General features: G+C 46.7%; 3 long non-coding RNA genes across 6 annotated transcripts in view; 1 reads left to right on the top strand and 2 right to left on the bottom strand.

Annotated features, from left to right (window-relative positions):
• The window catches only part of LOC138848641 (uncharacterized), a 94372-nt gene extending 87886 nt beyond the window's left edge, over nt 1-6486 (bottom strand). For 2 of the 4 annotated variants that reach the window (XR_016230440.1, XR_016230441.1), the window contains exon 1: nt 6362-6463. This is a non-coding gene — a long non-coding RNA (uncharacterized LOC138848641). Of the gene's footprint in view, nt 1-6361 lie in introns of all 4 variants that reach the window. The other 2 variants (XR_016230443.1, XR_016230442.1) reach the window with 2 other exon arrangements.
• A 405-nt stretch (nt 6487-6891) lies between these two features.
• LOC149128142 (uncharacterized) lies at nt 6892-7923 on the top strand. The gene is made up of 3 exons (XR_016230446.1): nt 6892-7031; nt 7208-7292; nt 7428-7923. It is a non-coding gene; the product is annotated as an uncharacterized LOC149128142 (long non-coding RNA).
• A 220-nt stretch (nt 7924-8143) lies between these two features.
• The window catches only part of LOC149128141 (uncharacterized), a 40792-nt gene continuing 34138 nt past the window's right edge, over nt 8144-14797 (bottom strand). Inside the window, exons 2-3 of the long non-coding RNA XR_016230438.1 lie at nt 13908-14146; nt 8144-8354 (exon numbers count right to left, since the gene is read on the bottom strand). This is a non-coding gene — a long non-coding RNA (uncharacterized LOC149128141). The remainder of the gene's footprint in view (nt 8355-13907; nt 14147-14797) is intronic.

The following is a 14797-nucleotide window of genomic DNA, read 5'->3' as shown; positions in this document are numbered from 1 at the left end:
TGTTCACAATTGATCATAATGATAGGACTAAGAACGAAAGGGATCATATAAACAAGAATAGTGTCTGCAAATACTAGCTGATAGAATGAAAAAGGGAGAGAATGATTCAACATGGGAAGTGAGATACACAGCAGACCCATAGAATGGCAGATGTCCTAAACAGCACTCTGGCCTCAGAATCAGCCCTTAAGGCATGTGGATCCGGCTGAAAAGCCCATGAGAGTATTTCAGGCATGGAAAGCCAAGATACTCTGGGGGAAAAAAAAAACCTAAATGAAAGATCTCCGCGAGTGAGATCCAAGTGGAAAGAACGGGTCATCAAAGAAGGAGGTACCTTTCTCTGAAGGGAGGAGAGAACTTCCACTTTGACCATGGCCTTGTCTAAATATGATCAGAGTCAGTGAACTCAGGGGGCTTCCATAGCCTTGGTAGCTCATGACAAGAGCCTAGGGTGATTACTGAGGCCATAAACAAGAGTGTCAATTTGTTAAGCCAACAACAGGAGTCACTGTGCACTTACTCCTCATGTAGGATCTCTGTCCTTAGTGTGCTGTACATTGTGATTTAATGCTATAACTAGTACTCAAACAGTATTTTTCACTTTATGTTTCTGTGTGGTAGCAAACTGTTGAAATCTTTACTTAATGTATGCTACACTGATCTTCTGTATATAAAGAGAATCGAAAATGAATCTTGATGTGAATGGAAGGGGAGAAGGAGTGGGAAAGGGGAGGGTTGTGGGTGGGAGGGACGTTATGGGGGGGGAAGCCATTGTAATCCATAAGCTGTACTTTGGAAATTTATATTCATTAAATAAAAGTTAAAAAAAAGAAAAAAAAAATAGAAGTGATAGGGTATCACTTCCAAGATTAATCAAATCAAAGGTTGTAGCTTCCATCCTGGGTGCGTGTTCTCTTGCTCACTCACTTTCTTGCCTTTCTGCTTTCATTGTCTCTCTCTCTCTCTCTGATGACTCATTTAGTGGGAAGTCACCTGCCACCATATTGTGAGTTAGGCCAGTGAGAAGGATGGAGACCTGCCAATAACTCCATAAGTGAGCCTGGAGGCAGATTTCCTTTCTCTTCTTCCCTCTCTCTGGTCTTTAGATGAGGCGACAGCCCTGGCCCAAACAGCTTGCTTACAACCTCAAGAGACACCTTGACCCAGAAGTACACATTTAAGCTATGTCCAGACTATTGATCCACAGAAACTGTGAGATAATATTTTTCCAAAACCACAAAGTCTTGGGCATCACTTGTTAAATAGTAAGAAATAACCAATAGAAGCAGCAATGGGAGAAAAGTGATTCTTCCATTAACTACTGAGTAGGTGAACCCTGTGATTACAGGACACAGGGACAATATACTTATGTCACAACATGGATTTTGAAAAATTTTTCTAACTTTAATAGTGGAATCACTGTATGTAATTCATTGTGCATGTAGGGATCTCACCAGACACAGTCTACCTCTGGCTATAATGATTTAAATGCAATCATGCCCAGAGTACTTATACAAATACAGAGGTCAGGACTCCCCCCAAGACTTACTAAAACAATCTTTTGGGGTGGGATCTGAATCTTTTTAGAAAAATCATCCTGATAATTTTAATGTTGAGTTCAATTTGGCAACTACTGGGAAAAATAATCCTGCCAGGTATCTTCTATACTGGGTTTTACGGTTTCCTGTGTTCATGGCATTTCCTATCTAGCACAGGAGATTCATTTTGGAAATTGAGGCCCAGAAGGGAGTTTAGTATACTTGAGTGTTCTAAATGAAGGTGTGGTGTCAGCAACTTGCAGGACTGTGAGATTGAGCAATAGCCTTAAACATACTTGAAACCTTAAATAAATCCAATCTAAGTGCTAATGGACTCTAGCATAGTTCCATGAATGGTTTGTTTTCTAGGAACTCAGACAAGCAACCAAGTGTTGCTCAAGCTGAATGTTTTCAGAGACATCATGGTATGGGGAAGGAGACATTGGATTATTTCAGAAAAACTGGGCTTAGGTGTTGGCTCCTCTGCTCGGCAGCTGTGAGACCCTAAGACGACCCTAAGTCTATTTCCTTCCAGGCTACTTTGAATGGATTTACATGCACATCTTCAGATGATAGCAATCGTGCCACTATATAAGTCTTTCGTCTTGCTTTTTTCACTTAACATTTGCTTCTGAACATCTCCTCATGAAACTGAAAGTTCTTCAAAAACATCATTTTTAGGTCTCCATAATACTCCTAATGTAGATTTCCCATAACTATTTTTGTATAGTTTATTAGTTAGATCATTTCCAAGCACTCGCCATTATAAAAAACATTGTTAAAAAACACCATTGCCTGGGGCTGGCACTGTGGTGTAGCAGGTAAAGCCACCACCTGCAGTGCTGGCATCCCATGGGTGCCAGTTTGAATCCACTTTCGATCCAGCTCTCTGCCATGGCCTGAGAAAGCAGTAGAAGATGGCCCAAGTTTTTGGGCACCTGCCCCTGCGTAAGAAACCCAGAAGAAGCTCCTGGCTCCTGGCTCCAGATCAGCCCAGCTCCAGCTGTTGCAGCCATTTGGGGAGTGAATCAGCAGATAGAACTTTTACTCTCTCTTTCTGCATATCTGTAACTCTGCCTTTCAAATAAATCTTAAACATTGCCTATGAAATTTGTCCATAAATTCCTTAGAAGGAAACCTAAGCAAACAAAAATCACTGCGTCCAACATATGAACAATTCTCAGGTGTATGACATACACAGCAAATTGCTTTTCAGAAAGACTTAATGTGTACACCCTCCAGCAAAAAGAAAATTTCCCTCTCAATGCAGCTTTACCTAAGATACTATCTACCTTTAAAATCTTGATGGTATATATGGCCTTGTTAGTATATTGGTCAAAATTAGCGTTTTTTAAATTGTGTACTTTTTATCATACTAGTAAATTCAAGTAGTTTTCATACATTTGATGCTGAGACTCCTCATTGGTAAAACTGAAATAATAATCCCTACTATCTCAAAGGGATATTGGGAAAATTTATGAAATGATGATTGTGAATATACTTTAAAAGTGCAATTATATGGTGTCTTTAATGACACAATGCTTATGGTCTCAATTAAGCTGATCACTTTTTGACAATCTCCCTTGGGGCTATAGAATCAAGGGCAAATCCACCTTGTCCTCATTCACCCCATATAATTCCATGTTTCATAATCAGAGTGCAGTAGCATTAAGAGCTTTAGGGAAGGAACACTAGAATGACCATGTTACTCTCAATGACAGAAGATGCTGGGCACGGGATGACTTTGATCAATTTTGTCGTAGTTTGGGGCCCGAGTTACTCAACAGTCTCTTCTTTCTCCAAAGCTACTTCCTTCCCCTTTGCTGGCCATGTTCATTGATAGCTCATAGCAACCATCGGCTCTCTTACAGCAGAGACCAAAACCTTGTCCCCTTCTACATACTCTGGGAACAGACCTGGCCCCATCTAGAAGCTGCTTTGTTCTAATGCATGGTAAAATGGCAAACACCCAGAGAAGGCCAAAATTTCCAGCATTTCTATATTCCATGGATGACTTACATGTCAGTGCCCATTCAACTTGATTCTCTTATTTGAAGAGAAAAATTAAATAGAAACTAAAATGATGATAAAGGCCTGAAAACACAGGGAAATTTTCCCAACAAGCTCAATGTAAGGCCTTCAAGATGTTAAATAACATGTGGTTTTCAAAGGAAAAATATGGTGGATTTAAGCATAATCAATGTTTGGTCAGACTATAACGTCAGTATCAGAAGCCTGGAATTAATCCCTCCACTTTTCCCAAGAACTCTGTTCTGTGTCTGGAGGGCTGCAAAGGAATGCGAGTTGCTAGGGTAGAATCTGTTCTTTCTTATTTATAATTAAAAAAAAAAAAAGAATGTATATTTGGGCACCCCTTGTACTAGTGCCCATAAACCCATAGTCAGGAATTTTGCCTTTGCAGCTCTAAACAAACTACTTTTTTCTCCAAATTTATGGAAGAACTTTAAAGACATTTTGTATACATAATTATGTAGTCTGTGCTTTAATTCAATGGATGTTTTGGCTGAGTATAGACTGCAAAGCTAGACATTTGGGGTTCAGTTTCCTTTGGTGTACCTTTTCCAGATATTACTTCATTTTATTTATACAATCTCATGGTGTCTCTGTAAACGTGCCTTTTAAATTACTGTCTTCTGAAATCTCATGCATTAAGTAGTGGTTGCAGAGGAAAGAAACAAATTCCGTTTCTGGGGGACAGGCATCTGGAGTAGCCTGTTAAACTCTGCTTGGAGTGCCCACATTCCCTATTGGACATCCTGGGTTCAAATCCTAGATCCACTCGGATTCCAGTTGCCTGCTAATACCCTTCCTGGGGGGCAGCAGGTGAAGGCTCAAGTCTTGGATCCCTGCCACTCATGTGGGAGACCCAGGTGGAATCCTGGGCTCTGGCATTGGCTTGGGCCAACCCTGGTCATTGTGGATATTTGAGAACTGAGAAGTGAAATAGTAAGTGGGGGAGATTCCTCCCTCTCCCCCCGCCCCCTCCCCCTTTCCCTCTCCCCCCACTTCTGGATTTACCTTTCAAATACAAAAAAATAAGTACTTTTTGAAAAAACAAGTCAGCTTTGAACCCCTTTCAATGAGAGCCATCGTTTTGCCTGGGAAGGTGGCTTGGCTATTGCTGCCTTCTTTCTTATGGCCAGAATTATAGGACGCATCACCTGCAACCTCCTAGATGTGAGGGAAACCTGTATCCTCTGTCCCACTTACCACCCGGGTTTGCAGGACTGGAGAAGCTTTGGTCAGGGTGGCCCTGGGCTTACCATCATGCAACGTTCCCCCAACTCTTGGCTGATTTGGAACAGCCATGACAACTGAAAACTGGGGGGGCACCACAGATAAGTCACCACAGAGCAGAAGCCACTAAGTAACTCCCCACTGGGAAACAGCCATTCCTGGCCTTCATGTCCCACGTGTGGGAACACCACGTTCTTTGGGATGAACTTGAGACACCCAGCACTCTTTGCTTACAAGTTCTCTGGCCTGTGCCAGGCATGGAACATTGCTTCTTCTCATCTCATTAGTAGACATACCATTAACAGTAAATAATAAAGACAGTTCATGTGATATTACTAAATGTCAGACACTGAGATGTGGGGAGCAACTGGGAGCAACTCGGGCTAGACTAAGTTACTGGAATTAAGACTTATTCTATGCATCTGCTCTCCCACAATATGGCGCTGGGAGAGGAGGAAACAGCTTCTACACAGCTGCCTCCAGTTCAACCAATAAACTGTAGGACCTGCTCCTGATTGGAGGAGAGCAGCGTACTTGGCGTGTGGGTAGCAGAGTTGGGATTGGTGGAAGAGGACTATAAAGGAGGAGAGAGACAACATGCACCGGGAACATCTATCTGAAGGAACACCTGAGCAGCCCCCGAGAGAGCCGGCCGGCAGTGTGCCGCTCCCCCGCGGAAGTGGGGAAAGTGGCTAGGGGGAACCGCCCTTCCACGGAGGTGGAAGGGTCAGTAGCCAACCCGGGAAGAACCAGCAGCAAACCCGGGGAGGGCCGAGCAGACAAAAGAACAGCGCAGGGTCCTGTGTCGTTCCCCCACGAAAAGGGGGAGCGACACTGAGACACACTGAGGATTAAATAAGATGCAATGCCTCTATGAGGTCGGTGTGTCGTTATTCCATTTTATAGGTCAGGAGATTGATCAGAGAGGGTTAAAAAAAAGTCGACCAAGCACTTGCCTCGGAAAGGCTCAGCTAAAATTCAAATACAGGCAGTCAGATCCCAGCGTCCCTTAACTGAACACAAAGTATGTGCCAAACATGGTGCTATGAGCTTGGGGCCGGTTAATTCACTCTTCAGAACAACTCCATGCGGCACATAACACAGCTATCTTGATTTTACGGATGGAGGACAACCAGATGCCCCGATTTTATGGATGATCGTATAGATAAGAAAGGGGATTTTACCCCTTTTCCTACTAAAAATAGCATAAAAGGAATCAAAGTATCTCATGTCACACAGTTTGTAAAATAGAACCAGGCTTCAAACCCAGAAAGTCTGATTCCCGAGTTTGATTCCTGAGTTCACGTTCATAACCTTGGTGGTGCAGTAGCTCATCAGTATGAAAGCCACTTTTCATGAACAGTTGGACCAGATCAGTTATGGCGAGCGCTCATCCTACCAACAGTAAGAATAATTAGCCAACATGGATTCCATCACGCACTGTAATAAGCACAAATGTTCTCATTCCCCAACTATCCTGGAGGGGAATGATTACGGTTGCCATTGTTTTGGGGAAACATGCTCAGAAGTACACAGCCCAGTGCCAAAGTCACCCGCTTACTCACCTACCAGGTGTGCACTCCGGGTGCCTCTGGGAACACAGGAGGGCGCTTGCGGGTCTCCAAGACAACCAAATTCCGGGTTAGAAGATGCTCAGCCCAAGCCGTGGGCCTGACAGGAAGACATCGGCAGCTGCAATTGTTTGCTCTAATCTCTGATGTCTTTGGTACCCAGGTCTAGTCATGAGCGCAAACACGCGTAGAGTGAGGAACCTGACTAGGGCTGGCCCTGCCACCAGTTTTCGCGGGTACTTTGGTCAGCTGCTGTGCCTGGCTCAGCCTCCATGTCCACGAGCAAAATGCTCTTGGAGCCCGTCTGAGATTTAAAGCATCTGGAGCTCACCGCGACCTCAGGTGTGATTTCTTCTTAGCAGACACCCGACCCTGCTGCACTTGCTAGGGCCGTCGTGGAAGCACTTGCTGAGCAGGCGCAGGGCGCAGGCCTGCTGGGAGCCAGCCACCCCCACCCCGGGGACAGTCCTGGGCAGGGGGCTTTCCTTTGAGGGGACCGATTGGAGCGTAAATAACTGAGCAAGGTCACTCGGGTGCTAAGTGCTGTGTGTTTTCCTGCAGCTGCCATAACAAATTGCCCAAAACTGGGTGGTTTAAAGCAACAGAAAATAGCTCTCACAGTTCTGTAGTCCAGGAAGAAACCCAGCATCCAGGCGTCGACACGGTAGTACGCCCTCCAACGGCTCGGGGGGCGGAGGGCGGGAGGAATCCCTCCGCGCCTCTTCCGGCTTCTGGGGTCTCCAGGCGTTGCGGGGGCCGGTAGCAGCCTCACTCCGCTCTCCGCCTCCATCCTCAACAGTCTTCTCCTTTGGTGTTTTCTCCTCCCCTGTCTCTTATCAGGACACTTGTTGTTGGAAAATGGGACCCACCTGGTAGCCCAGGAGGCTGTCATCTCAGAGATCCTTAATGAAGGATATCCGCAAAGGTGCTTTTCCCTAACACGCTCACATCCCCAGGTTCCCGGCATTTGCAGAAACACGTGTGTTGGGGCGGGGGCAGGCAGCACCATTTAATCCCCTATAGCTGAGCAGATGGTGAACCAAAAACTTACTTCTCACAGGTGCCTGCAAAATGCCTGTGATTATCTGAGCTCTTCACACACCACCCCGGAGCTGAACGGCTCCATTTTCAGTGTTGATCTTCTATTCGTGTTCCAGAAGGTCAGCACAGGAAGTCTGCACCACCCCACACGTCCACCGACAGAAGGAACCAGCAACGCCCAATCAGGCTGCGTTTTAAAGAGGACTGAGTGGATGGGGCTGGTGCTGTGGTGCAGCAGGTTGAAGCCCTGGCCTGAAGCGCCGGCATCCCATATGGGTGCCAGTTCTAGTCCTGGCTGCTCCACTTCTGATCCAGCTCTCTGCTGTGGCCTGGGAAAGCAGTAGAAGATGACCCAAGTCCTTAGGCCCTGCACCGTGTGGGAGACCCAGAAGAAGCTCCTGGCTCCTGGCTTCAAATTGGCACAGGTCCGGCCATTGCAGCCATCTGGGGAGTGAGCCAGTGGATGGAAGACCTCTCTCTCTCTCTCTCTCTCTACCTCACTCTGTAACTCTCTTTCAAATAAATTAAATAAATCTTTAAAAAAATCTTAAAGAAAAAGAGGGTTGAGTGGCACTTTGCAAATATTTGTATATTCTTTTTTATTTATTTTTAACTTTTATTTAATGAATATAAACTTCCAAAGTACAGCTTATGGATTACAATGGCTTCCCCCCCATAACGTCCCTCCCACCCGCAACCCTCCCGTTTCCCACTCCCTCTCCCCTTCCATTCATATCAATATTTTCAAAATGTTGAATGTAAGTGTAAAACCTCATCGCCTTCAAACCACAGATGGAAACACTGTGGCTGAATTATTCTACATACTGTGAAATCCTGACAGGAGCCCAGATACAGGTGCAGGTCATGACCCCGATGCTGGCAGTGTTGGGAGTTCCACCACAGTTCTTTCTTGATGAAGGAAAACAGATGATTTATCTGTGTTTATCTGAAAGGCAGAGAGAGAGAAGCAGAGACAGAGATCTTCCATCCCCTGCTTCACTCCCCAAAAACCTACAACAGTCACAATGGAACCAAGCTGAAGCCAGGAGCCAGGGACTCAATCCAGGTCTACTATGTGGGTGGCAGGGACCCAGCCACTTGAGCCATCACCTATTGCTTCCCAAGGTGTGTATTAGCTGGAAGCTAGAACCAGGAGTGGAACCCAGACTTGAACCCAGTCATTCCCATACAAGATAGAAGTGTCCCAACTAACGTTTTAATCACTGCACCAGATACCAGCCCTGCAAACAGATTATGAAGTGAAATTTAGGTGTAGAAAACATCAAGCTGTGAAAAATCAACATTGTCATTTAAAGAGTGTTTTTTCTTCAGTGGTAAGTGAGGAGCCCAGGCACACCACTCACTGCATCACATGTGGTTGGAAACAACTGAAAACTCAGCTTGCAACAACACTAAGATTTGAGGACAAAAAGACTGCCAGAGCTCCAAGTGCCATTTGGAACAATGCAGAGACAGTAAACAATGCCAAACTCAGAGGAGCAATAGGAAGGCTCTTCCGTCATTCGCCTTTGTTCAATACCATAGGGAAACGACCCACGCTCAGGTGACCCTACCGGAGTCCAAGTCCCCAAGCAGTGCTCTTCTCTCCCTTCTGTTCAGCTCGGAGTTTTGCAAGTTGTCAGGAAATCCTTCGCCCTGGTGGGTGGGGCCAAGGTGCTTTTCAACTGAAAGCCAGGGAATGCCTACAGGCGGATTCTGAGGCCTTTCGCCACCTGAGTGGACAGCTGGGCTCCTCTTTTCCCTGCTGTGACATTGTTTGGTGTCTGAGCCCTCTGGGAGAGCTCAGTCCATTAGCAGAAACTTCATGCCCTCAGCAATTTCAATTAGCTAAGAGCATGGCGTGGAACAAGGCGCTGGTAGCACAAACAGGTCACGGGGAAACCCCCTGGACGAGGCATTTCCAGAAGAGGCACCCACTTTGCCCGATACCCAGAGCAGCTGGATGAAGAAGCTGGAAGCCCAGCCAGGCAGTGAAGGAACAAGGAGTGAATGCGTGACAAACTGTTGACTCTTATGTAACTGAGGCTTGACGGCACGAACAAGCATGTAGTGATTATACTGACTAGCGTCAGCCTTTTACCAGCTCCCCTGAAGCCTGCCGACAACACTGGCCCGTGTTATAATGAGGGCCTTCTGATAACACGCTCCTTTGGATGCAGTCCAAGAGAGACACGTGTCCTGTGGAATTCCGCACTGTAACCAGCCCTGCTTCAGAGAGATTCCAGAATCGTGATGATATGACTTATTTAGGCTGAAGGTTATCTGCTCCTCCTCCTCCAGACCCCTGTATGCCAGGAGAGGGGCACCTTGTCCGTGTCAGATGACAAGGCCTGGTTCCCTCTGCTCTAATGAGCTTTTCATGTCATACAGACCCTGAAAGCCTCTTGGCCCTCTCCTGAGGACAGAAAGCATCATAAACTTTTGACATGGCAGTGGGGACAGCTGAAGCTGCTCGTGCCTGTGCTGTTCTTGGAGGCTCTTGGGGAAATGGCCAAAAAGCTCTCCCTAGCTATTGCTTCCTGAAATTCTGATTGTCACTTGTGGATAGAAGCATGTGGATTACAAATGGTTTCCATGTAGGCAGGCAGATAGGATAAAATCAATTAGATTTTGTTCAGTGATTATTATTTAAAGAAAAAGCAAATACATTATGGTTAAGATTGCAGTACAATTGAGCAAGGGTATAGTTGGGGAATTTGTGTTTCTTTTGTTATGTGAAGAAACAACGAAGGACAAATGATATTTTAAAGGGAACTGGTGGGATTTATTTAAGAAGACAATACATACCTCTGGGGTCCAGAGCTGTGGCGTAGCAGGTAAAGCTGCCGCCTACAGCACTGGCATCCCATATGGGTGCCAGTTTGTGTCCCAGCTGCTCCAGTTCTGATCCAGCTCTCTGCTATGGCCTGGGAAAGCAGTAGAAGATGGTCCAAGAAGAAGCTCCTGGCTCCTGGCTTTGGATAGGCACAGCTCTGGCCATTGTGGCCAATTGGAGAGTGAGCCAGTGGATGGAAGACCTCTCTCTCTCTCTCTCTCTCTCTCTCTACTTCTCTCTCTCTATGTAACTCTGACTTTCAAATAAATAAATAAATTTAAAATAAACACATACCTTTCTTTCCTCCATCTAAGTTGTGGACAAATTAAGAGATGGACAAGAAATAAAGCAAGGAGAGATCAACATAGCACTGGTTCATAAGAACGGTCAAGGTATTACAGCATAGCTGGCTCTGGGCCTGGAATTAGGAAGTACCACCACACTTCTGAGCAGTTTTAGAAAACATAGGCCATCTCACTGAGGGACCCAGTGGCACACGACAGAGCAGAGCCCAATGTGAATGTTCCAGGGGAAGCTGGCTCCCAATGGGAAGGAAAGGAGAAAGGTCCTGGGCTACACGTGTGGGTTTATTTCCCTTAGTCACCAACAAGGGAACTCATCGCACCCCATGGGCCATTAGCAGTGAGCCAATGAATAAGGGGAAGTAGGGAAATCCCTATGCCTGGAAACCAGAGAAGAGGGAGAGTACTCACTCTTTCAGGGGATGGTTAAATCTATCTTGCAACAGACATCCCTGCAAGTATTGGAGGCCAGAATGAATTCCTGGTGGTGTTCCTTAGGGTAATTTCTTCCATGGAGGCCTGTGGCAGGCAGAGAATTTTCACTAAAACCAGAGTTCTCCTAGGTCTGGAGACCCCACCCACCTTAGAGGATTTGATTTGTGTCCACTTCCACAAGCTACGACCCATGCAGCTCAGATCCACCATGGGTAAGACCGTGGAGGCAGCCCTAGACCCGAGCTTGAAGATTTGGAGTCTGACGGTTTTCAATATGGAACCCAACAACTCATGCTCTCCCCTTAGAATCACCTGGAGGGAGCTTCTAAAACGTATGGATTCCCAAAGAAAACTGGGAACTCTAGAGGCGAGCCTGAGCCAGGACAGGTTTAGCGGAGCTCCCCAGGTGAGCCTAATACGCAGCCTCGCTTGAGGACCACAACTATGGATCATCCCCTCTGTCAGGAATGGCCATCCCTGCCGCTCAGACTGGCAGCATCTTGGAACAGGCCATGTAGAATGGTGGTCAAGACTGTTGGCTCTGGAATCAAGTGGCCTGGGCTTGAATCCAGATCCACCCCCCCCCCCTCCATGAAGTCTGGGAGTCTGTTGGTTAAGTGACTTAAACATTACTTAGTCTTTCCAGGGCCACCAGGGTCATCCATGAGCGGGAACCCACTCCAGTGGGTGTGGGATGCAGCCATGACCTTCAGCACTTGGTAGACTTAACTCCAGAAGACTTTCTTCAGCTTGACCCAATACCCTGTCATGTCTTGCAACAGGCATGGGCCACAGCTCTGCCATGCATGCCTGGGTTATGCTCCAGGTCAGAGAGTCCCCACCTGGCACAGGTTCTTGAGGAATCCAAATAGAAGCTACCATCATAACATCATGAGCGAGGTTTCTTCAGTGGGAAATGCTGCTCTGTTGACCCCTCTCTCCCACTGCACAGTACTAGGAATGCTCTTGTGAGCTCACTGAAATTCTAATATTCATATTATGCATTCATTCCTATTCTGAGTTAGTTTAATCTTTATATCTTACAGGCTTATTTACTGATCCATCTCACACCTACCTGGCCTGTAAGGACCATACCTTCTTGCTCTCATTTTCAGGATATCACACAGTGGTGCTTACTTAATCAATAGTTCTTGATTATGGGAACAATTACAGTCTTTGATGAATTCTGATTTTTTTAGACTTATTTATTTTTTTTGAAAGACAGAGAGAGAGAGAGAGAGAGAGAGGGAGAGGGAGGGAGAGGTCTTCTATCCTATTGGTTCACTCCCCAAATGACTACAGAAGTTGGGGCTGGGCCAACACACTGAAGCCAGGAGCCAGGAACTCGATCAGGATCACCCATCTGAGTGACAAGAACTCAAGTAATTGTGCCGTTGTCTAGTAGTCCCAGGAGAATTGTCAGGGAGCCAAATCAGGAGTAGCTGGGACTCAAACCAGCCCTCCAATATGGGATACAGGCATCCCAAGCAGTGACTTAACTCACTGTGCAGCAATACCCACCCCTGAATTCTGTTTATATAGCCAAAAGCTCTTAGGGCTAAATCCCACAGTGGAAAGAAGTGTTGGAAACCCAGGTCTCAGAGCTAAAAGACAATCTGCCTAGGGCGTCACAGATGCGCAGTGGTAGGGCCCTGCGTCTGAACGTCCTCACTCCAAGCCCGCCTTGCTTTCTGTGTATCACTTTGCCTCTCTATATGACTCTAAACCCACAAGTCTCTCTTTTCCAGATCCATTTCATCCCCCCTTTCCCTCTCGGCTGCAAATGCCCCAAATTCGTGGAGAAACCATATTTAAAAACTTGAATATAAATTCCTAGTTCCTGGGTGTGGGTTGCTTTGGAGGACGAGTTTCACCACTCCCAGCTTGTTTCTCCATCGGCTGCATCAGCTCAAAGAGCAATGGAAGCCCCAAGTGTCTGACCCAGTACCAGGTCAGCTCTCCGCCATTCTCCGCCACAGCCATGTGGAGCTACCTGCAGCCCAGGGGCAGTCGTTCAACACATTTCTCCCTGGGCTGGAGCCAGACAAGGTGAGCGGACCTGCAGAGGTGCAACCTCTCACAGCCCGGGCAGCTGTGGCAATACCTGTCATTGCTGTGATTGGCTTGCAGCCTGGTGTCTCTTGCTGCCTGCCTTGATGGCCTTCTCTGGGAAAACTCTCCGTACAAAGGAGGCTCTCACAAGCTCCAGCCATGGGCGCCCCACTGCCAGGGTTCCGGGAAACTGGGGTGAAATGGGCAGAACAAACGTCTGTCCAAAGACTAAACCGGCCGGGTGGTTCCCACCACTTGGAAATCTGTCAGTGTGTTCCAGGGACGTGCAGAACAAAGACCTACACATGTCTATTTTGGCAAGGACGGGAAGGTTTAGATTATCCTTTTCCACCCCATGACAGTGGCCACCTAAGATGTGAGTGCTGAAGGAACATCTGTTTTAGCACTAACAGAGCCTCAGCGAGGTCCTGCCGTGGCTTCCCTGCACCGGCACAGCACGAGCAATGGGAGAGCTGCAGCTGTCGGTGCACACAGCTCAGGGGTGTGCCTCTCCCTTTCGTCTCCATGTTTTCTAAGTGACAACGGCCATTGAGTAGGGCCTGCTCCTTTCAGCTTCCCCCAGCAGCCCCACCAGTATCTTTAAGGTCACATCTTCCCTCCCTAAAGAGTTATTTTCGGAGTGTGCATTTGGAAAATGACAAAATTGAACTATCCAGATGAGCCTTTGTGCTCATGCGCTGGGAGCCTGAAGTGATGGAATTGGATCTTGAGCTTATACCATGTGTGGGAGAGCTCTCCCCATCTGGAGCCCAGGTGTGTGGGTTCATCCCTGGTGTCCAGATACAGACATCAGTGAGTCGTGAGAGCAAGGCAAATCCAGCCTGCCTACCCTTGCCGCAAGAAACACTCTCACCTTTGATGTATAAGGCCAAGGTGGAATTTTATTTGTTGATCAAGTTTAGCTACAATCGAAGAGCTGGACACACTGAAGAAGCTGAGATCTTGGAACTCCCATCAACAGGCAACGTGGCACCGTGGTCCGGAGTTTGCCTTCTGGAATCAAACGCAGTTGAGCTCAGATGCTGGCTCTTATTTGTTCTCTGTGTGACCCTGGGAAAGGAACACCACTTGTACAAATGTGGGTTTCTTCATCTGTAAAATAAAGGTAAATACAGGTCCTACCTGTGAGGATTGTCATGATGACTAAAAGGAGGACACTTGGGAAAACCGCAAGCTCAGTCCCCTCGTGCTCAGCGCACGAGTCACTGGTTGCCATCATCAATATCAACCTTAGAAGCATAGACTTTTCTCTCCAAGACCCCTCTCCAAGCACCTACATCAAGAGCTGCCCATTCTGTCCCCTGCCACTGTAAGCGTTTCCTTATTTGAAGCCCAAATCTCACTCTATTCTAGCTTTCTGGCATTTTATTTTTATCTACCTTTTGGAGCTATGTGGAAGAAATCAAATCCCTTTCTAGGATGACAGTGACTACATTGCCACCCTTCTGAGGGACAGCTTCATAGAGTTATCTGTGTCAATGGCACCCCCTGGTGTCAGCCCCACTAGAGAGGTTAACGAAGAGAAAGGGTGGCGAGAGCCTGACCATATTCTTTTTCATCTTGAAGCTTGTTCTCCTTGGACAATGTGCCCCTTAAACCTACGTGCCCAGAACTAAGTCCACATATCAGGTGAGACATGACCAAAGCCAAAGCAAGCAAAATTGCCATCTTTTCTTCTAGATACCATAATTAGGTTGCCACTGTGGTGCAAGGCAATCTCAGTACTGAATCCCTACAGCAACC

This window comes from Oryctolagus cuniculus, chromosome 2 (genome assembly GCF_051225735.1).
Source record: "Oryctolagus cuniculus isolate XC-2025 breed Fujian yellow rabbit chromosome 2, ASM5122573v1, whole genome shotgun sequence".
Classification (NCBI taxonomy): Eukaryota; Metazoa; Chordata; class Mammalia; order Lagomorpha; family Leporidae; genus Oryctolagus; species Oryctolagus cuniculus.
Note: the sequence above shows the minus strand (reverse complement) of the source record. Positions and strands in the feature narration are given on the sequence as shown.